The sequence below is a fragment of the Kogia breviceps genome, chromosome 2, assembly GCF_026419965.1.
Source record: "Kogia breviceps isolate mKogBre1 chromosome 2, mKogBre1 haplotype 1, whole genome shotgun sequence".
NCBI lineage: Eukaryota > Metazoa > Chordata > Mammalia > Artiodactyla > Physeteridae > Kogia > Kogia breviceps.
In genome coordinates, this window is record NC_081311.1 from 127,000,942 (window position 1) to 127,023,247 (window position 22,306).

Below are 22,306 nucleotides of genomic sequence, written 5' to 3' on the forward strand. Positions count from 1 at the left end.
GATTTATACTAAACTCTACCACTTAATGATAGCTTGAGATCTTTTTGCCAGTGTAGCTGCCTTATTTTTATTGGCCTTGTAAGCATGTGCCCAAATATACCCAATTACAGATGCTTTCCTGTCATCATTGATATAATACTCCTTAAGAGTGAAGGTGTTTTCACTCTCAGGCAGAACTGATTCTAAGGAGGTGACGAGGACACTTCAGTGATCGCATATGTGCACAGAGGAGGTAGCAGTTAGGAAATGACAAAAAAATCAACTAGCAGGGCCGTCAACAAATTTTCGCTCAGTGGCTTAATGACATTAAGGCTGCTATCTCTGCAATGCCACTGGCCTTCTCCTCAATGTCAAATGATGGCTGCAGCATAAAAGTGTTCTGGCACCCTTGTCTCAGAAAAAGCATGTTTCAAATGCAGGAAGCAGGAGGTGTGTGGGCAATATTCTTGAACATTGTCTTCTCATCAAGGAGAGAAAACTCTTCAACAGACTTCACATCTTCTTGGCTCCAAATTGGTCCCATGACAGTCCTTGGACCAGCTGCTGAAGCCATATTTTCTGAGAACTAGAGACTGTTGCCTGATTTCTGAACAAATCTGGGGCTCCATTTTTTTTTTTTTTTTTCTTTTTTTCGGTACGCGGGCCTCTCACTGTTGTGGCCCCTCCCGCTGCGGAGCACAGGCTCCGGACGCGCAGGCTCAGCGGCCATGGCTCACAGGCCCAGCCACTCCATGGCATGTGGGATCTTCCCGGACCGGGGCACGAACCCGCGTCCCCTGCATCGGCAGGCGGACTCTCAACCACTGCGCCACCAGGGAAGCCCTGGGGCTCCATTTGAAAGAATAAAAAGAGGAATGACCTTTCGTTGGCAAGGAATGGTGTCTCCCACAGCAGCTACCCAGAACACCCATGAGACTTCATGGAGATCATGCTTATGTTGAATCTGGAATTCAAGGAGAAGTTGGCCGGGTGAATAAAGTTTGTAAAGGTTGAAGAGGGAGCTGCTTCTGCAAGTGTATAGGGAACAATCAGAGAACTGCAGATAATTAGAGTTGGGCATTCTGTATGTGAGGAAGAGTGAGAGAAGAGACTGCAGAGGTTGACGGGAGTCACATCACACTATGAAGACAAGTGAAGACAAGTGAAAGCAGGGAGTCAAGTTCTCACACCTTTAGGCATTCATTCTGAGGTGGTTAAATTTGCAAAGAAATACCTGTCTGGGCTTTGCCCCCAACCCCCCCCTCCACATGTGGCTGAGAAGATCTAGACAATACTTCCATTTCCCTGTTTTAAAGAAAGATAGAGCAGTCATTACGCATGATTACTTGCTCTCTCTCCTTCTCTCCTTAGCCAAATCTTGCTTGGGAATTTTTCAGGTGTTTGCTAAGCCAGACTGTACTCAGTGGGTTATGGAGCCTCAGAGGACTTGCCAGCTACACTTCCTCTACTAAAACCTTTGGAGAAAAGAAGCTGAGTGCTTAGAATGAAACCAGTCCTGCTACCGTGATCATTGATTAGACCAAGGGATCAGTACCTGAGCCAAAAGCTGCCCAGTAGGAATGCAACTTATTAGGTAATGACAGACAAATATAATCAGATTTTCTCACTTTGGGAAGGTTAACAGAGTGAGGGACAGCTGCCAGAAATATCAGTAGCAGAGGCAAAGTGCAGAGGAGGGAGAAGGGAGAAAAAGGGCTAGAGAGAGAATAAGAGGAAGGGAAAGGGAACAATAGCTGAGCTCTAGAAATGAACACATTAAGTCTTTGATCTTGGAAACTGTGGGAAAAAGAACACAGAAAGCATCAATTGTTGAACAATTCTTTAGTGACCTGAATTGTATTATCATCAGACCATGATGATAATAGTGACCATGAATCATTAAATTTATTTTCAAAATGCAATATAATCCCGTTCCTCCAAAGAATATGATATAGTCAGATACAATTATCGATGCAGGTTGCAATCATAAATTATTTTGGATCAGGTTGAACTGCTGTTCACCTTCCAAGGTAAGTACCTGAGGTGTGAAGGTCTCTGGGAATAGGCATGTCACTGTTTCCTTTCTGTGAGCTTGTGGTTGATGGCTCATAGAGAAGACTTCCTTTCTTCCCTGAGTAGTTATGACTAAGAAAACAATTGTCAAAATGGAATGAGGTAATCTCTGAGGCAACAAGAGAAAAAGAAATGATGCTTAGTTATTAGAAACTGAGGGCCAGGGGAGACATGATTTGTGGATCTGCCAGGCTGAGGTGTACAGCCTGAAGTACAAATAGAAGCAGATTGGAGAACAGGAAAGAAACTTGTGGGGAAAGAAGGCAATAGGGACCTGTTCCAGTTGAAGAATACCTATGTCTCCTGGAAGAGTAGTTCTTCACCATGGCTACTCATCAGAATTGCCTGGAGTACTATCGAAAAACTCCATTTCCAGACCTTAAGTCCTGCTGAATCAGAATATGACATTTTATGCAGCTGGCCCAGCACCCACTCATGATGGAGCTTTCACCTGCTGAAGTGAAAATATTTGTGTCGTGATAACAACAGTCCTTTCTTGAGAAGGACTGTCTTTTGTTCTCAGACCATGTCTATCTTAATTTTTTACTGGAATGTTCTTCCTTTTATGAAATTGTTGTGATAAAACATGGTACTTTTAAACAATGTTCTTAGCAAAATCAAAGTTAGCAAAACTATTGTGGGTTTTGACCTTGGGTAATTTACCATCATTACTATCACTAGTTTCCTGACCTTAAAATGTAACAGAGTGGTTTTGTGCAGATTAAGTGAGATAACATGCATAATGTGCCTGGTACATATGAAACGCTCACAATTTTCTCTTCCTATGCTGTTAGGTAAAATAGTTTGCAAAGTTTGATAACTCCTGCTTAGACAATAAAGGTGATTTATTGTTTCAGATAAGTGAAAAGTCTAGATCTTGTGGTGGGCATAGGGTATTATTTAAACAGACTTGGCTCTAATTTTCTGTGATTCTTTCTGTTCTGCCCTCCTCTGTGTTTTGGTTTTGTCTCTGGGGTACCTCTTCAATGTGGCTGCACATAGTGAGAGATCCACATAGTGAGAAAGAATGCAGTTCCTGAAACCAGGAACCAAATTCCAGTCCTAAGGAGTTTGGACCACCCCTGAGCCAGTGACTATGACCAGAGAATGCCGTGCATTGACTGGCTCAGCCATGGTTCACCTGTTCCGGAACCAATTCCGGTGCTAAGGGAAATGGGATTACCCTAATCAATTTAACGCGCCAGGACCAGTCCCCAAAGCTGGAGATGCTGTAAATCCCAAGAAAACCAAAAGGCTGCCACCCAATGGGCTGGAGGAGAATTGAAGCCGGGGGAATTACCACAGGCCCTTCCATAGCTTTATTCCTAAATATACTTGCTACTGGCTACCTGCATACAGCAGCCTCCTATACATACCCTTACTGCCTGCATTAAAGTAGTTTAGGTTAAAATGAAAGAAGCTTCCAGCATTAAATGTTATTTATGTTATTTAATACTTAAAAGTACTAAAATGTTGTTATTGAAGATTTAAAAATACAGAAAATTATAAGGGAGAAAAGGCTTTTATGCCACCAGCGAAGATAACCATCATTAAAATTTAGTGTTATTGGGCTTCCCTGGTGGCGCAGTGGTTGAGAGTCCGCCTTCTGATGCAGGGGACACGGGTTCATTCCCCCATCGGGGAGGATCTCATATGCTGCAGAGCAGCTGGGCCTGCGAGCCATGGCCGCTGAGCCTGCGTGTCCGGAGCCTGTGCTCCGCAACGGGAGAGGCCATGACAGTGAGAGACCTGCGTAAAATTAGCGTTATCGTCTTTCTCTTATGTGTGTGTATATTATGTTATCTACCAAATTTTGTATGTCATTTTAAATTGAGTTTTAAACTAATATATACCTTTCTTGATTATAAAAGAAGTATCTAGTCAAGTTTTTGTTTGTTTGTTTGTTGTTGTTTTTTTTGCGGTACGCGGGCCTCTCACTGTTGTGGCCTCTCCCGTTGCGGAGCACAGGCTCCGGAAGCTGAGGCTCAGCAGCTATGGCTCATGGGCCCAGCCGCTCCGCGGCATGTGGGATCCTCCCAGACAGGGGCACGAACCCGTGTCCCCTGTATCAGCAGGCGGACTCTCAACCACTACACCACCAGGGAAGCCCTAGTCAAGTTTTTAAAATGGGAAAATACAGAAGTGTAAAGTAAAAAGGAAGGATGGATGGCAGAAAGTAAGACAAAAATAGAAATTTCGTTGAAATACCATCTCTAATTTGCAGTATGCATCAAATATTTGTTTTATATAGTTGAGGTAAAGCTATTTATGCTTATGTTTTAAGCATAATTAACAGAAATGCTCATTTGTCTTAGATGACAGATAATATTTACCACTGGATGGTTTATTAGTCTTTCCCAATTTAAAAAAATGCCTCGTTATCAATATGAGTTTTAAAGATGTGAAACTCATAACTCAAGCTTCCTAGCAATAAAAGTGACCACTGTTACTATATGTAGCTCTATTTTATGGAAGGGAGGGTAGGGGCTTACGTGTAATAATTCTCTCAGTGTGGCTCACAACTTAGTAAATAGTTTAGCCATTTTTCATTTTAATTTTTAAAATCAAAGTAGTATATGCACATAATTTTAAAAGATGAATACAAACACAGAAGTCATCTGTTCTACCTCTCCTAGTGGATCCACTTCTAGTCCATCTTCCCAGAGATAACCACTTTCAGTTCTTTTTGCCGTATCTTCTAGAGACTGTACTGGCATGTGTCTTAATGCTTTTAGTGCCATTTATAGTTATTGATTTTAAACTTTAACTGCTACCTCTTAACTCTAGAATATGAGTATTTAGCAATCTTCCACTCCTCCTCTCATCCTCCAAATATTATATCACAATTTTTGGTTAAATAAACATAAATTGTTTGTGTTGCTGTGTCCATATAAATATTGTTTATAGATGAGTATGTAATTTATTATGATGATACTTCCTTTCGTCTATAACTTTGCCTTCCAGAGTTAATTACTGTCTGACTTGGTTGTTGTTATTATAAGTTTTCTTTATTTTCTATACATCTAACATTATTTAACCCCCCAAAATTTTAATATTAATTTTTAAAAATTAAACTCTCCCACTGAAATGAAAAACATATCAATAGAGTCAAGCATATCAAGTTCCCCTTGCTTGCTGGCTTGCTTACTTTTTTTGTGCTATCACCTCATCCCAACTGTCCTCCTGTTCCAGAGACACAGACTAACTGCTTTCCAGGTCCTCTGCATAGCTGTTGTCCTGGGATTCCCCTCACTACTCTGTGTTGACTATTTCCTAAAGATTTTTCCCTCTTTCACTGTACTCCTTCATTTAGTAGAGCAAATCATGCATTGGAAGGCCATTTTTTGAGAACTTGCTTGTCTGACAAATTCTTATTCATTCACATTCAATTGATAGTTTGGGTGGGTAGGTACGTAATTCAAGACTAACCATTTTCCCTCGGTGCAATAAAGGCATTTCTCCACTCTTCTGGCATCCTGGGTTTGCAGTTACCCTTCCTTGAATGTGGTCTCTGCTTTCTCTCTGGAAGTTCTTACCTCTGTGTCAGGTGTTCTAAAATCTTATCATGAGCTTTGATGTCTGTCTCTTTCTATTCATTGTACCAAGAACTCTGCAGAAACATGTTCTTCAGTAACAGGATATTTTCTTATATTATTTCTTTGATCATTTCTTTTTATCAATTTGCCTCTCTCTCTTTCAAATTCTTACTGTTCTGATTTTGTATCTACTGTATTGGCATGCTTGATTTTCTTATTTTTCCTCTCCTGTAGCTCATCTTTTTGCCTTTCATATTATTTTCTCTGGCTGACTTCCCCAACTTTATGTCCTAAACACTCTACTAATTTTTAAAAATTCTGCTGACATGCTTTATAATTTCTGTGAACTTTTATTCTTTTCTTCCTCTCCACTTCTTTTTCTTCAATAACATATTCTTCTTGATTTATGGATACAATATGTCACTTAGTTTTCTGATTATATTAATTATACATTTTAAGCACAATTGTTCTGTCCTCAACATTTCTGTTTCTTCTGCATTCAATTTTATCTTTTAAAAATATGTATTCCTATTTTGTATTTTGGACGTGGCATTCACGTTCCTGGGGATAGTGGGCTGTCTCTTAGCTTTTAGATGGAAGCTGTATATGCTAATTGGAGGCTCTGTGCATGTGTATGTGAGCAAGGCGATGTGAAGTGAGAGGGATGTGGCCGATTTGAGGCTTCACTGCTGCAGGGTGAAAGGAGAGGGACCTAGCTGTCCAAATGTCAGTATTGTTGGCCTTTTATTTGTGCCAGATCCTTTGTGTTAGTTTTCTATGACTGCTGTAGTCAATTGCCACAATGACTTAAACCAACACAAATTTATTTGATAGTTCTGTAGTTCAGAATTCTAAAATAGGTCTCACTAGGCTAAAATCAGGGCTATGTTTCTTTCTAGAAGGTCTACAGGAGAATTGGTTTTCTCGCCTTTTCCACTTTCTAGCAGCTGACCACATTTCTTTCCTAATGGCCTCCTTCCATGTTCAAAACCAGCAATGGCTGGTCAAGTCTTTCTCATATCTTATAACTCTGACCCTGACTTTTACTTTTCTATCTCCCTCTTCCACATTTAAAAGACACTCTGACTACTTTGGGCTACTCAACTAATCCAGGATAATCTTCTTACTTTAAGGTCAGCTGATTAGCAACCTTCATTCCATCAGCAACCTTAATTCCCCTTAGCCATGAAACATAATATATTCACAGGTTTGGGGGATTAGGACCATCTTTGGGGGGGTGGTCACTATTCTGCCTACCACACATTCCAATTTCCTGCTTGATGATCTCTTCTAGGTACAGAACAGGGAATAGAACTGAGATGTCTTGATATTTTACAGGAATTTCATATATTCCCCCTGTTTTCTATTTTTGTAGGGGCTCACTTCCCATTCTCTGTTGTCTTAGTGTGGGTTCCCTATAGTTTAATTCTTCTGGAAAATGAATCTCTGGTTCTTGCCAAATATAGAAAGAGATCCATCCATAAATGGGGAACCTGCCTGGGAGGGTGATAGCTCCCTAGATGGGGTGGTCATGTATGTGGGTAGCTGGGTAGTGTGGCATAAAGTTATGAGAGGCTAATGGCTGTTCTTTCCATTTTCAATTCCAGCCACTACTCCCACCTTTTTAGGTACCTGGTGTATTCCTAAGCCTTCTCAGGAGTCATCCATCTGCTTTCCTTCTTTCAAATTTGTTGACCTCCTTTTTTCACTAATTTCTTCTCACATTATTTTTCCTCCTGTGAGTTTTTACCTTTTTTATTCCTTTATGTTTATTTTAGTGAGATATTTTGGAAGAATCAGAGATAAACAAATATAATCATTAACCAGAAGTTGTTTATCATTTTTAAACAAGTGATAAAACTGGAGAACAACAGGTATTATTTTAGGTTGTCACTAAACATGGAGAGAGGTTCATTATAAATTGAGAGGTACAGATTTGCAAATAAACATTCATGTTCAGGAAATTGTAAAAGAGAAAGAAAAAAGAGGAAAGAACAGATTAGGGAAGCACTGAAGATTAAAATTGTGCCAAGTCTGCAGAATTGATCTGATATCACATTTTCAATGGGATTAATGAAAGAAGGCCACACTATGTAAGAAAAACTATGCAAGTTCTTTCATATCACTACTTCTGCATTTTTAAAATCTTAATTTTGAATCATCTCTGAGTTCTCCAGATTATAACTGCATGGTACCTTATTTTCTGAGACAATGCATACCTAAGAATCTCTTCCTTCTTCCCTGAAGCCTGAAAGACAGCTTGTCCAGGTGTAAATATTTTAGTTATTTTTTTCTTTAAATCTCTTCAGATGTTTCTCCATTGTCTTGGGAAGGTGTTATTGTACAGGTGTGAAGACGGCTTTTTGTTCCTTTCTATACAGCCTGCCTCGGTGCTTCTGAGATTCTTTTTTTTTAGTTATTAAAATCATAAATTTAGACAATTTGGGGTTATATGCTATTGATAGTCTAAAAGTAATAAACAGTGAAAGTTACTTTAACATACATCTTGACACATTTCTGAGATTAGGGTAAAATATGTAACAATGTTGTAATCAAGGATTCCTTGAATCAAATACAGATGGTCCTGCTTAATGATCTGTCCTAATTAAAAGCTGTCTTAATTTTTAAATCAGCCTTTCCATGGATTCACAAGTGGGATTATAAATTAAAGGCCAGTAAAAAGCTGAATCACTTAATTATCTGGAAATTTCTTACTTTAAAATCTGTGTAAATCTATATAACTACTTTAACCCTCCTTATTTCAGAATGTCAAAGCCACAAAAGCTAGTGTTTACCCTTTCTGTAGGAGCTGACATATATGTGAAGCCCTAGCTTTTATTACAGAGTGGATGTTGTTACAGTCTGACTTGGTCATTTTATAAGCAAAAAATCTACTTCAGCTGATTTAATTGTCATTTCAATTTTTCACTTTTTTTTTTTCACTTTGGAGACCTTCTCTATTCAAATTACAAGTGCTGTTTTGTTTCTTTCTAACCCTGTTGTCTCAGGGTGTCAATTTCACGGGCTATACAGTCCTTAAAGATAGGGTCAGGTCTCATCCATTTCTATATTTGCAGGGCCAAGCCCAACAATTAGTTTGAAAGATGCAGAGTGCGGGTGAGGTGTAAGTTGTGCATTTATACTAGACCATATATTTAAGCCAGGAGTCACAATGGCCTTTCTCCTACCACTGCATAGTCTTCTGGGCCTCCCAGAACAGATAGTCTGCCCTCTGTCTTTAGTTGTGAACCTATCTGGAGGCATGGATTGTAGCTGAACATACGTAGGATGTTTGCCTTTGGGAGGTCCATGGCCCATGCCACCCATGGAACTGCCAACAGCATATCTGATGACATTTTGAGAGGTAGAGTGGAGGGTTAGGATACCTATTGTAAAGCTGTAGTACAGTTGAATGAACAGCCTGATATAATGCAAGTGTTGAAGGAGATGAGAAGGAAATGAAAGTCCTGAAACCTGCTCAGGAAGGTGAGGTTTACCTAGATGGCTGGACTGGAGAATGACAGAAGACAGCAAATGAAAAATTGCTGAATTCCTGGGCATAGAACATAAGTAATTTGAATTCATATATCCCAAATGAGTCTCCATCATTATTTAGGCACCTAATTTTTAAGAACATCACTATTCTCTTCATATTCACAGGCATATATACCTGTATAGTAAATTGTACTATATTTTATTCCCATTGAAGAGTTAAATCTATTTAATCTCCATTCTCCAATGGAGAATTCTTAAATCATGGTCTCTGACTATTCCTTTAATGAACAAGTGAAGTCTTGTGAATAGCTTGAGTATTTCAACAATGCTCAAGTAAGCTTATAAGCAGAAACTTCTATGTAACGGCTGGATCATTGCCTTTATCTAACCAAAACAAGGTGAATCAAGAATTAATCTTCCTAAATTACACTCTAAATATTTGTTTCAGCTTCTGGCCTTGCCACAAGTCTATGGGAGATCTGGTTAGTGTTTATGAATGACCCTTCTAATGGGTGGGAGAAAGCAACCCTCCTGCCCTCTCTACTCTGCAGACTTCTTCTCCAGTCTTTTCTAGTGCCTTTGTTATAGAAGAATTCCAAGATCATGATGGCTCTGATTCGTCAAAATCATTTGGAAAAGGTTTCATTCAGATCCCAATCTTATCATGAAATGGATATCAAACTGTAATATCATCACAATAACAGCTATAGAGGAGTCCTTAAATACTTCTTCCCAAAGGATTATTTCTTTATGATGCAAGTTGAAATCCAAGGAGATAATTAATATTCCTCAAGGCAATAAAAAAATAAAGCAATAAAGTAAAAATTCAAAGCCATAAGTAAAAAGTAAGGAACTTCTCTCAAATTCCTCCCAGAATTTTCCTGTTTAGGTATCCCAGGGATCTCGTGTGTATAGCCTCCAAACGCTATGGTTCCTGTGTTCCTGGTAACTAATCTATGAATTTTATTCTATTTAATTCAGTTATGTAGAAATATCTAACATTTATTACTTCTATGTGGCAGGCCCACTTCTAAGTGCTTTGCATATATTTACTACTCAATCTCCACTTAACTTTTGTTATTCCTGTTTAGAAACTGAGGCACAGGAAGGATAGCAATTGTCTCAAGGTTGTTCATGTAGGAAGTAAGAGAACTAAGATTCAGTCCCAGGCAATCTGGTTCCAGCATCAAAGTGCTTAATCACACACAATAATGCCTCTCTAAAATTCTTACTTTGTTACACATAATTATCAAATCCTATGATTTTACATAGTTTTCTGAGTGAAAAGAGGAAGCAAAGGAGAGCTGCTCAAAAATGTTAGAAGCAAATGTTATCCTGCTGTGTTCATTTTTTAAAAATCTTTCACTGCCCTCATGAGTACAAAGAAATGTGTCCCCATCCAGATAAAACACCAAAGTGGTGTTCCAGAAATGGATTTGAACTCCAAATCTTTGATAATCATAGATAAGAGACTTGGGAGAACCTAATTTAAACAAATTGATTTGAGCTAAAGACAAAGCTCAAATTAATGGTACAACCTAGAAATGCTCACTGAAAGGCTAAATCTTTGGATTTTTATACTATTTGGAAGAAGAGTGGTTCTGTTAATAGGACAGACTTTGTGCAACATATGTTAAGAAAAAATTTGGAAGCACTTAAAAAATACAAGCTGGAAGCTCAATCTTGTAAAAAAAAAAAAAAAGGGAAAAAATCCTTAAAATATTTTGGAGCTTTTAGGAGAAAGTCAATATTAAAATTAGCATGAATATAGAGAAAGGGCTTTATGAGTCGAGTGTCTGTTGTTTCTAAATGTCAGCATGGAAACCCAAACAGACAGAGGTGAGTTAGGTCCCTGGAAAGACTGACTGGGAAAACTGAGTGTTAAGTTTGTGACGTGGTTGATGGCAACCAAAAATTGTCAAGTGCATGATGACAAAGTATTTCCTGAAACTAGGGGCTGCTTCAAGACGTATAAACAAGGGTAATGTGAGGACCCATGCTTTAAACTAAGATGGGTTATTGCCACACATCACCAGCTGTTCCCAGAGAGGAAACAATGTTCCCAGAGAGGTCTCTGGAATTCGGAAACCATTAACATAGTTTGAGCTGAACTTTATACTGAATTGACAGTCTTTGCATACAGCAGAGGAAAGCACCCAATTTTAAAACATAACTTCCACTCTTTCATTTTAATGTCGTAATCTTGAAAACAGAACACTTGGCTATTAGCCGAGACTAGGGCTTACTTCATTACAGCTCTTAGAGTTTACCCTGAAAATCACATTTCATTGAGTTCTTAACTTTAATTCAAGAAAACTTCCTCTAGAGGTATGACTACCTACTGCAAGGAAGCAGAAAAGTGTATTTGAATTCAAAGTTACCTTTGGACCCTTAGTTTTCTCATCTATGAAAAGGAAGGTTTGGTCTAAACCCTCTATAAGAGTTTGTGGGGATTTGTTGGTGTTGTTTTTAAGCCTCATAATGAAATTCAGATGTTGTTGATATGACCTCCCTAGAGTGACTATCAGTTCTAACAGAAGAGAAGAGAGGCCTAGGGGTGTGTGTGTATATGTATCAGACATACCCCCCCACACATACATATGTATATGTGTGTATACATATACATATATGTGTGTATACATATACACATACATGTATACATATACCTGTGTATACATGTATACATATGTGTGTATACATATATGTATACATGTATACGTGTGTATGTATATGTATATATAATACTCAGAAGTGAATATGATGCTCAAGAAATTTACCACACTGAAAACTAAATAAGAAGCCCTCTCTGCAAAAACCAGAAAAGAAACTTATCTAGCTTTCCCAGTATGCTTCTCCAGAACATTTTTCTCCCCATAGAGTAAGAAAAGTACTTTGCAAAATTCTTAAAACATCAGCCTAAATAGAGTTGTGACTCCTTCTAAAGTCATGGGTGTTTCTGGCTCACACTTTACCATTTAGGTTACCGTTTACCGGAACAATGAAGTGTTTTTGTTTAAAAGTCTGTCCCCTCTAATTAAACAGAAATGGAACTGAGTCAACAATGGAGTTCTAGAGCTGACAAACTGAAAATGTCAATAAGCTATTAAAGACATGCCCTGTCAAAAGATACTAGGAAGTTGCATTGATCCTGAATCCTTAAGAGAAAAAGACCTTTAGATCAGAAAGCTCTCCTTAAAAGGAGCTGAGGAACCTTAGCCTAATCGTGATTCTTTCCCCTTGCAAATGCTTTCTGATCCACAGGCTCAGCAACTTGGCCATGCAGCAATGGCATTCTCTCTGTACTGTCTCCTAACCCTTTTGTAAAATGCAGAACATTTGTTTAGCAGAGGGCACCAGTGCTCAGAAAGCAGACCGGTCTGATGGTGTGCGATGATTCTGTCTTTCATCTGTCTTTATCCTTGTGGGTGGGGGAGGGCTCTTTATACCTGGACCACAGAGCAGCCATCTCCATGAAACTTTTAACTAACCCAGTAGACTTCAAATTTTATGGTGATGGTTGCACAACTTTGTGAATATACCCAAAACCAGTGAATTGTATGCCGTAAATGGGAGAATTATATCTCAACAAAGTTGTTATAAAAATTTTATAGTTTGGAGCATCACACCTGGATACAGTTCTTGAGTCTTAGCCCAAAGGGCTGAATCTCTAGATGCTGAGTCCAGGCAACCGTGTTTTAAACAAACATTTCAGGTGACTCCAATGAGATGACCCAAGGTCCACAGTTTTAGGGAAATCTAAAAGAGGTGCTACATTTTGGTACTTCCTCTAAACAAGAAAAGAAATCCCACAAAAGTTCAGAATAATCAATAATCAGTAAACAAGTAGTATAACCATCCTTCAACAATCATGAATTTGATTCAATTCATAATTCCCCATTATGAATGTGAATATTATCAGTACTATAGGAACTGTAATAAATTTTTACTGGAACTAGGTCAGGAGTCCCCTGAGATAACTTATATGAGTATTTATCAGGCCACAAAGGAATTTTCAGTACATTTTCTTACTGAATCCTCACAAAAACCCTATTGAGTTGCAGGAGCTGTAAAAGCCACCTGTCTTCTACAGATGAGAAGGTGGAGATTCAGCAAGGGTAAATGTTTTGCCCCAAACACCTAAGTGATAACTGACAATCTGCTTGGATACCAGGTCTTCTGACTCCTAGTTCAGCACTCTTTTCACTATAAAAATCTGTCTAAAGATGCTTCCTCAGCATATACCAGAATGGCCTGCCTCTAACCTTTAGAAGCTATTGTTTGAGCACATTTATGAAGTTTCTATTATTAATGATGCTAAGAAACTGTACATCTTTTTTTCTCTCTGTATCACAAAAAGAAAATGCACAACTTAACACATTTACCCCCAATTTCTGTAACAGTTTTGTCTAAAAAACTGGATTAATGTACATAAGCAATGGGAAGCATCTGTGAATGTGTGTGAATGTGTGTGTATGTTGAGAGAGAGAGAGAGAGGGAGAGAGAGAGAGAGAGAGAGAGAGAGAGAGAGAGTGTAGATATATGGTGTTTCCATATGTTTGTGGACAGAATGGAATATTATTTGAATGTGAAATTACAAAATAGAATTATCAATTTGTAGGTGAACTGTTAAAAGAAATGAACATGTATTGGATGATTACTATAAATCTACTTCCTTCCTCTCACCAATCCCCACCCCTCCCTGTCCCCATTCCTTAAAGACATGCATTGGGCTCATGGCCTACTCCACCCAGACCCCACCATCTTCCTGAGGTGAAGTAATGTCCCTGTGAATATCTCAAACCTTTCAATTCCTTGATCATCTCATCTTTATTAACCACCTCCACTCTACCTTAGATACCCATTCCCATGGCGATGTCATCACCCTGAACTTCCCCATCTTTGAAATATTTGTTCCAAAGACCCCACTGACCACAGCTCTCTCATTTGACCTCAAGGAATTCTTCAAGCATCTGGTCAACCCATTCCTCTCTTTAGGCAAATCTTAGATTCTATGTTAATCTCTTCAGTTGTACTCTTGTCGATTTCCAAATTCCTGGCCCCGTTGTCCTTTCACCGTGGGCACCTTCAGAATCTCTACCCAGGCAATCTGGCATTCCCCTTTCTCTGTGCCTACTGATGACCACTGGCTCTCCACATTTCTCCCTTTAACCTCATCTGGGTTTCAGTGCTGCCTGGAAATCCTTACAGCTCCTTTAGACTTTTTCCATTTTCATCAACCCTTTAAACACAATAACTTGTCTAATAAGGCCATGTGGATGGACTCTCTTCTTTGCAAAGGAAATAGAAGCTTTTTTCATGGAAATGTCTTAAATTTACTACCTCCAAATCTATACAATTAACTATATGCCAGAACCCATCTGTTCACACTTTTCTCTTGCTTCAAGAAGGTAAATGTGTCTTCTTTAAGGGAGACTTTTAAGATATTCTTCACATATCTTTGTTGTCTCCCTCTCTTCTGACTCCATATTTTTATTCAAACATACTGATCTTCTTCTACCTTAAATTAAAAACAAAACAAAAAACGTTTCTTATCCCTAGACCCTCTTCAATCTATCATTCTTTCATTTAGTTGCTCAAGTCAGAAGCTTTGGAATCATTTATTCCTTTCTTTTCCTTATCCCACATATCCAATTGATATAAAAGCTCTGCCAAACCCATTTCCTCAATATCTCTTTATTCATTCAATTTTCTCCTCCTCCATTTCCCATGCAAAGTCTCTAAATCAGTGTTGTCCAATAGAACTATAATGTGAGTCACATGTTTAAAATTAAAATTTTTCTATTAACGATACGTAAAGAGAAAGAGAAATTAATTTTAACGATATATTTTATTTAATCCAATATATTAAAATATTATCATTTCAACATGTAGTCATCATGAAAAAAGCTACTAATGAGTTATTTTACCTTCTCGATTTGGATTAGCCAATTTCAATAGACATATGTTGCTAGTGGCTACCATATTTGATAGTGCAGCTGTAAATCATCATCTCTTGCCTGAGCCCATCATTTCTTTGCTTGATGCCAGAAGGAAGCTTCCAGTGGTCTCCTTGCTTCCTGTTGGGACCCACTTCCATATGTTCTATAAATTTCAGCCAGAATGCTTTTTCTAAAAATAAAATCTCACGTTCCTTTCCTCTGTAGAACTCTGCATGGTTTCTCACAGCTCTATATGCTTTTATGATATTTACAAGACCCTGCATAAACTGGACCTTGTCTACCTTCCAGCTGCCTCTCTTCCTTGTCATATTCCACAACACAGCACACACACCCAACTAACTATATTTTACTCCTGAGAGGTTTATTATCTTCTTGGCTTCGAGGTCATTGCATATTATTTTCTTGCTGCATAGTTTGCTCTTCTTCATCCTTATCCCTATTTATCCTCAGTAGGCTAACTGCTACTCATACTTCAAGTCTCCACAGAAACCTTCCCTGATCCCCTAGTCTGGATATGTGTTCCTCTTGGGTGCTCACATGGAATTCTTAGTTCCTTCTACCATAGCTTTTACTGTACTATCAATGCTTTCTTTATATTCACTGCTTCCTCGCTTACCCCTAAGTACAGTCAGGGTGGGGGCAGGACTAACTCTGTCACTTTTTTATCCCCAGTTCCAAGCACCGTGCCTAGCATATGGTAGGTGATCAACAGATCTTCACTGAGTAGATGAATGAGTAAATGAATACATGTGACCTTTTTTAAGACAAGAAAATTTAAAAAGAAGAATCTTTCCTATTTGCAAATTCTCCTGTGGTTAAAGGTAGTTGTGTCTCTTGTCCTTTCTTGATTCCTTAGATCTCACTAATTTCCAGATGAATTTGCTTCAAAAGAAATAGTTTCTTTAAGGTAGGTATTAAAAGGTAGAGAGCATGAAAGAGCTTCCACTAGAAGAAAGACAGAAAAACTTCCCAGAGAGAATAGCTGAATTGCATGGCATTTATTAGAAGAATTAACATTTGATTTTGTGGTGAAATAACCGTTATTAAAATTAAACAATGACTTCCATGTCACTAAATCCAAGAGACATTTTAAATCATCAAAATTTTACCTGATTTCTCAGGTAGCAGTGTTTTTAAACTTATCTCCCTATTGAAACGTTCTTTTCCAGTTGGGATCCCTGAAATCTTACTCTGGTTTTCCTTCTGTCTCCCTGGCTGTTCCTTTTCATTCTCCTTTCTCAGTCTTTAAGTATTAGAGTTCCTCAATGCTAGACCCTCAGTCCCTTCTTGTCTCATTCCCTGTTCTTTCCCTTAATAGTCTCATCCAATCCATGACTTTGGTTTCTCTATACCAGTGCTTCTCAAATATATATTTCAACGCCAAACCTCTCTTCTTGTCTCCAAATTCATCATCTAAGTATCTACTTAAGATCTCCGTTTGAAGAGATGAATGCACCCTAAATTGAACAGAATAAAAATGGAATTAATAACCACTTATAAAGCTCCCTCTCTCTCCAGTGTTTTCTGTTTCATTGAATGACATAACGGTGCATGTAATTGTTTAAGTCAGAATACTGGGAAACATCTTGGACACCTCCTTCTCCTGTAATTGTTATTTCTGTAAGTCAATCAATAGTTTACTGGATTAATATCAGAAATGTTTTACATTATCAAATATGTACAGAGCCCTTAACACATATATGTATTATATGTTATATATTATTATTGTATTTATGCAATATATACATCTATATTTGCAGAGCAATGGAATTTTTTCTGAAGTTCCACACATTTATCTAAATGCTCTTCATTCCCTATTCTTGTAACAGTTATTGGAAACAGTAGTTTCCCTATCTATGTAACAACTGTTTGCTTCTTTCTACATTGACAGGAAATCATTCTTTCTCCACTTTTCCTCTTTTGTGTGTCATTTTGTTTTCTTTTTCAGATCAGTTGTGCAATCTGTATGTGTAACTTCTCACTGTCACATTAATCCTATTCCATTGTTAACACATTCCATTCCCTTACATCCCCCTCTTTTGAAGCTTTATTGAAGGGTAATTTATACACCATAAAACTCACCTATTTTAACTATCAAATTAAGTAATTTTGGGTAATTTTACTGAGTTGTGCAACCATCACCATAATCCAGTTTTAGAATATCTTTCAGAATATCTTCATCACTGCCATAGAATCCTTTATGTCCATTTACCCTTAAATACCCTTTTAGCCAATTTCCCACTTGAAATTGTAAAGCCAGGATGTATTACATGCCTCAGTAGAACTCAGTGAGCGCTTGGTGCTATGGGGAATTCATATAGAATAAAATACAATACCTAATTTCAAGGAGGCTAGCTAGTTGGTAAAATAAGACCTCAGTCAGAGACCCACACAAGAGAAAATAGATCCTATTTCTTGCTTTTGTGAATGGGCCAGTATAAGACTACAGAGACTCCTGTCATTGAGCAGATAATCTAAATTTGGAAAAATCTTTCATACCCCATACAGATAGATTTTTTTTTTCTCCTTGCAGCCTTACAACACTCTTTCTTAAACTGACCATTGATAGTTTCCAGAAGTATGGGCTTTTTGTAACATCTTTTCTCTCTTAAATGTCATTTTAAATATGTACCTCCTTCTGTTTCCATCTATTTGTAACCAGAATCTAAATTATAGAATTTGCATCTTTCCAAGTAGAATCTAACACTGTTCAATAAATACGTCAAGTTATGATCACTGGGCTTCCCTGGTGGCGCAGTGGTTGAGAATCCGCCTGCCGATGCAGGAGATGCGGGTTCGTGCCCCGGTCCGGGAGGATCCCACATGCCGCGGAGCGGCTAGGCCCCTGAGCCATGGCCACTGAGCCTGCGCTTCCAGAGCCTGTGCTCCGCAATGGAAGAGGAGGCCACAGCGGTGAGAGGCCCACGTACCACACACACACACAAAAATTATGATCACTATAATTTTTCACTTTGGGGTACTATTGAAAGGAGTAATGTTTATTAACTTTCTTTGAATTAAATGTAACCAGTAGCTTTTCTGGCCCTTGGGTTGTTATTAATAACTAACTGTGGTGATGAAGAATTACTAATAGTTATGACCCTGAGGAGCAAAGTAATGTATTTCAAAGAGCTGCCTGCACCTTTAAGTGTTGAGTAAAGCAATTCAGTCCTTTTTCATCCAGGAAGTCACAAGCACAGGGCGTTCCCAGGTGCCAAGTGCTGATTACTCTGCTCCCATCCTTTCCTAGTCTCATTTTGAGCCCTTCTAACAGGCCAGCAAATCAGCAGGGACAGCTCACTGGAGGAACCCATTAATGTAATGTGGGGATGGGGTAGAGGAGACAGGATATGTGAAGCTAAGAAATGTTTGTTTTCAGCATGTGAACGAACACCTGCCTCCACCAGTTTTATTTTATATGAAGGAAAATAGGGAGAAGTTGGAATGAGTTAGCTTCTTTCATCCTCTAGCAATGCTAATTTCCCAATGTGCAGGGTCCTGGGCAGTGAGTCCTCCACTGTCAGAATTTTGGTAGGCTTGGCTGCTCACATAACTAGGTGAAGAGCTTGAGAAAGTACCTACTGGAACACTATGGTTCTCTACCTTGGCTGCATATTAGAGTCACCTGGGAAGCCTTTTAAAACTCCTATGTGCAGACCACCCTCAGACCAATTAAATAAGTATATTTAGGGATGGGATTCAAGCATCAGAATTTTTTTAAAGCTTGCCAGGTGCTTCCAATGTGCACACATTTGAGAACCACTGGACTGGTGATAGACATCTCTTGGGTTTTTTTTTCCCCCAGTTTTATTGTAACATAATTAACATATTGTATTAGTTTAAGGTACACAACATGATTTGATATATGTATATTTTGTGAAATGACTAACACAATGAGGTTAGTTAACAACCATCACTAGACATCTGCTGTTGTCATGAAAATAGCGCTCACGCAGTGGCTCTCGGGCTTAGCTGCACACTGGGATAACCAGGGAGTTTAAAAGGATACTGATGCCTAGACCCACTCCGAGCGATTCTGACTTAATTGGTTTGGGAGGGGCCTCAAGCAAGTATCAGCATTTTTCAAAGGCCCTCTCAGTAATTCTAATGTTCAGACAGGAGTAAGAACTACTGCTTGAACTGGGAATAAACATCTTAACTTAGAGGGAAAGATGCTGTATACCTGCTGGACGAAGATTGCCATGAGCTGAAGCAAGAACGTGAAAGGAAATGTGGAAGCAGTACCAGAGATAAAAGTCACCTACCTCAAAGTGGGGACGTAAGATCAATCGTTGTGAATGGGGGTGTGTGTGTGCGTGTTTGTATGCACGCGTGCACGATGTGTGTGACAGAGAGAGAGACTGAGAATTGGGGAGATTTGTCCCCAGCCAAGAGAGATGTGCTGAGGGTGGAAGATAGAACTGAATTTTTTAATACTTCATAATTTTGGACACTTGGTCAGCCTCTCTTCATCTGCAAGCAGAGCTGGGGCAGTTTTATTTGCATATAGAATAGATGGGATCCAAGAAGTATTCCCTAATCCAAAAATGTGCCTTCTCTTTCATCTTTCCCATCCACCACGATGGCTGAAATAGCCGTCTTTCTCTTGGGTTATGCCAAACCAGTAAATCGATTTCACATTCTCTGTTGGTTTTAGAAAGAAAGAAAAGAAAATGCAAATGAAGCTTGGCTTCATTTTCTTTATCAGATGCACCAAGTTAGGCCCTGGACTCGTAGGAGGAGTGAACAATTTAAAAGAAGCCTTCTCTAGGCTTAGCTCTGAACCTTAAGAACAAAGGTTCTTGCCCGAGAACAAAGGTTCTTGCCCGAGAACAAAGTCCCAGAAAAGAAGTGCCTCAGGTGATGGAGAAATAAGCCATAATGTGAGGAAGGATCCTAAAGAGGATGTCAGAGATGAGGTCACCAAAGGCAAACATGCTTCCTTTACAATTAACTGAATACTGCAGTTGTAATTTGCACTGGTGAAAACCCTGGTTGTTGAAAAATGGTTCTGTCTCTGTTTCCCGACTCACAGTCAGCTGAAGGTGTTCATGTTCTAGTGCCTCTGGATGGAAAGCAGGGGTTGGTTTGGAGTAGAGCTCCTTAATGACTGCCCACTGACGTGGCTTTTTTTTTTTTTTTTAACATTCTGTATTATAGCTGTATTAGATCAGTATGTGGCTTGTTCTCATTAAAAACAAAATCTGATTATGAGCCATTATTTGTTGAAATTACTGTAAGCATACACAGTAACATTTATTTTTAATCTAGGACTTGATTATGAAACTTGTGGTTTACCCAGAGTTATTTTGAAACTTCTGCTTTTCTGCTGTGGCTTTTGGCCTACTGACTATTCCATTTACGAGGGGTGCTCTGCTGCAACGGAAAGCAGTGGAAATTCTAGGCCCTCACCGTGTGTTTGTTGGGTCAGCCTTACAGGTCGGCTGGAAGTGAAGGTAGCCCAGCTCCCCTGACACCAAATCTCTCCCCTGCTCTTTCCCATCAGGGTGTCTGAGGCTTCTCTCAGTCAGCCTTCACTTCCCTGGGGTGGTATCAGTTTAAACTGCACTGGGAAGGGTCAAACACACACCATTTCATTATAATGTAAGTTAGCTCATCATATTACCTAACACTCAAACAACTGGCGAGGCAATTTCCAAGGAAACAGGACTCGAGGTACATTTCTTCATTTGGGGCTGGGAGTACGATTAGCGGTTAGTTAGGAAGGGTTCAGAGGACAATAAAGTAGCTGTTAAGTGACTTACATTCCTATCACAACATAGTCAGATGGGTCCAAGGTGTAAATATCAAACAGCGAGCACAGTGCATCTTGAGCAGGTACCTCGCCTCGACTTTATCATCATTTGTATAAGATTAAGCTACAAAGAGGGTATCGGTGTCAGTTTCTTTCTTTCAGTTTGGGCCCCACGCAAAGAACACGTTGTGAAGTCATTTTTACCTCCAAGGGTTGCCTGTAATCCCTACAAAACCCAGTTTATGGGGATTTGGCGTGAACATGTAGTTTTCCTGAGACGGGGAGGGGGCGTGGTGGTGTACAGGTAAATCCAAAAGGGTTTTGGGTGTGCACAGAAGGTGCCCACCGCTCTGCTTCAGGAGCAAGTCTCCCCTGGCCCCTGGGCAGCGTCCGTGGCTCTGCCTGCCTGCTGGCCCCTCAGTCGGCGTCGTAGGCGGGGCTCCACCCCGCGGCAAAGCGGCGGGTTGAACGCCCCGCCCCCCAACTCTGCGTTCCGGGCCGCCTGCGCAGTCAGCTCTCAGAGGAGTCGAGCTTGGGCGGGCGCTCAGCGCGCCGACGTCCCGCCCCTCTGGCATGGCAGGGTACCCGATCCCTGGTCGAGCTCCAGGCGTCCGGCAGGAGTGCTCGAGAGCTGGTCAAGTTTGCGGCCCACACCGCTGGCTTCATGGAGTTCCGATACACCCTAGAAGCAGTTTAAGGCGTGTAGGAAGGGTAGAAGCGGGCTGTCGCAGAAGCGCTCACCAAAATAAAGTCTTGAAAATTAGCTATAGTAATTGGACTAGCGCTAGACTGAATGAATACCTATACCAGAAGAACGTTTCACGGCTGGGGGATGTAGCTCAGTGGTAGAGCGCGCGCTTCGCATGTGTGAGGTCCCGGGTTCAATCCCCGGCATCTCCAGCCAGTTAACGTGGTCTTTTAAATCTCAGAACACTGTATGGCCGATTACTTTTTGCTCATATACTCTAGGGCCCCCCAAAAACATCTAAAAGAAAGGCCCGAAAAATACGGCAAATCTCAGGGAATCGGCAGTTTCGACTGCTCGAAGAAAAAGTGAAACGGGAAATTATCGTTGATTTGTCTTTCTTCATTTGCATAAAATCAATGTTTCTGTTTTTATTGAACTTCTTTGGGCGATCTGAGATGTGTGGGAAAAATGCGGTAATTTAATAGAAAAAGAAAAAAAAAAAATGCTAGTAGTTGCATTGGCCGGGAATCGAACCCGGGCCTCCCGCGTGGCAGGCGAGAATTCTACCACTGAACCACCAATGCTTACAGCACAAGTTTTCTTCCGTATCCTACTAGAATAGATATTTACGTGTGTACTGATTCTTTTATGTTAATAATTATAAATTTATGTATTCAACATCAGAGGAAGCAATGGATTTTTTAAATTAAATAACTATAATAAAATATTGAGTTAACATTTACATAAAAATCTCATTATACTTACTTCTGTTGAACCTTATGAGGAGATTCTTTCCTCTGAAGTAGTCCTTGGTGAAGGA

At 39.5% G+C, this 22,306-nt stretch overlaps 2 non-coding genes across 2 annotated transcripts; one reads left to right on the forward strand and one right to left on the reverse strand.

Moving 5' to 3' along the window:
* Positions 1-21,626: 21,626 nt before the first annotated feature.
* Positions 21,627-21,698, forward strand: TRNAA-CGC (transfer RNA alanine (anticodon CGC)). Its single transcript has one exon. It is a non-coding gene; the product is annotated as a tRNA-Ala (tRNA).
* A 301-nt stretch (positions 21,699-21,999) lies between these two features.
* On the reverse strand, positions 22,000-22,070 carry TRNAG-GCC (transfer RNA glycine (anticodon GCC)). The gene has a single exon. It is a non-coding gene; the product is annotated as a tRNA-Gly (tRNA).
* Positions 22,071-22,306: the final 236 nt, after the last annotated feature.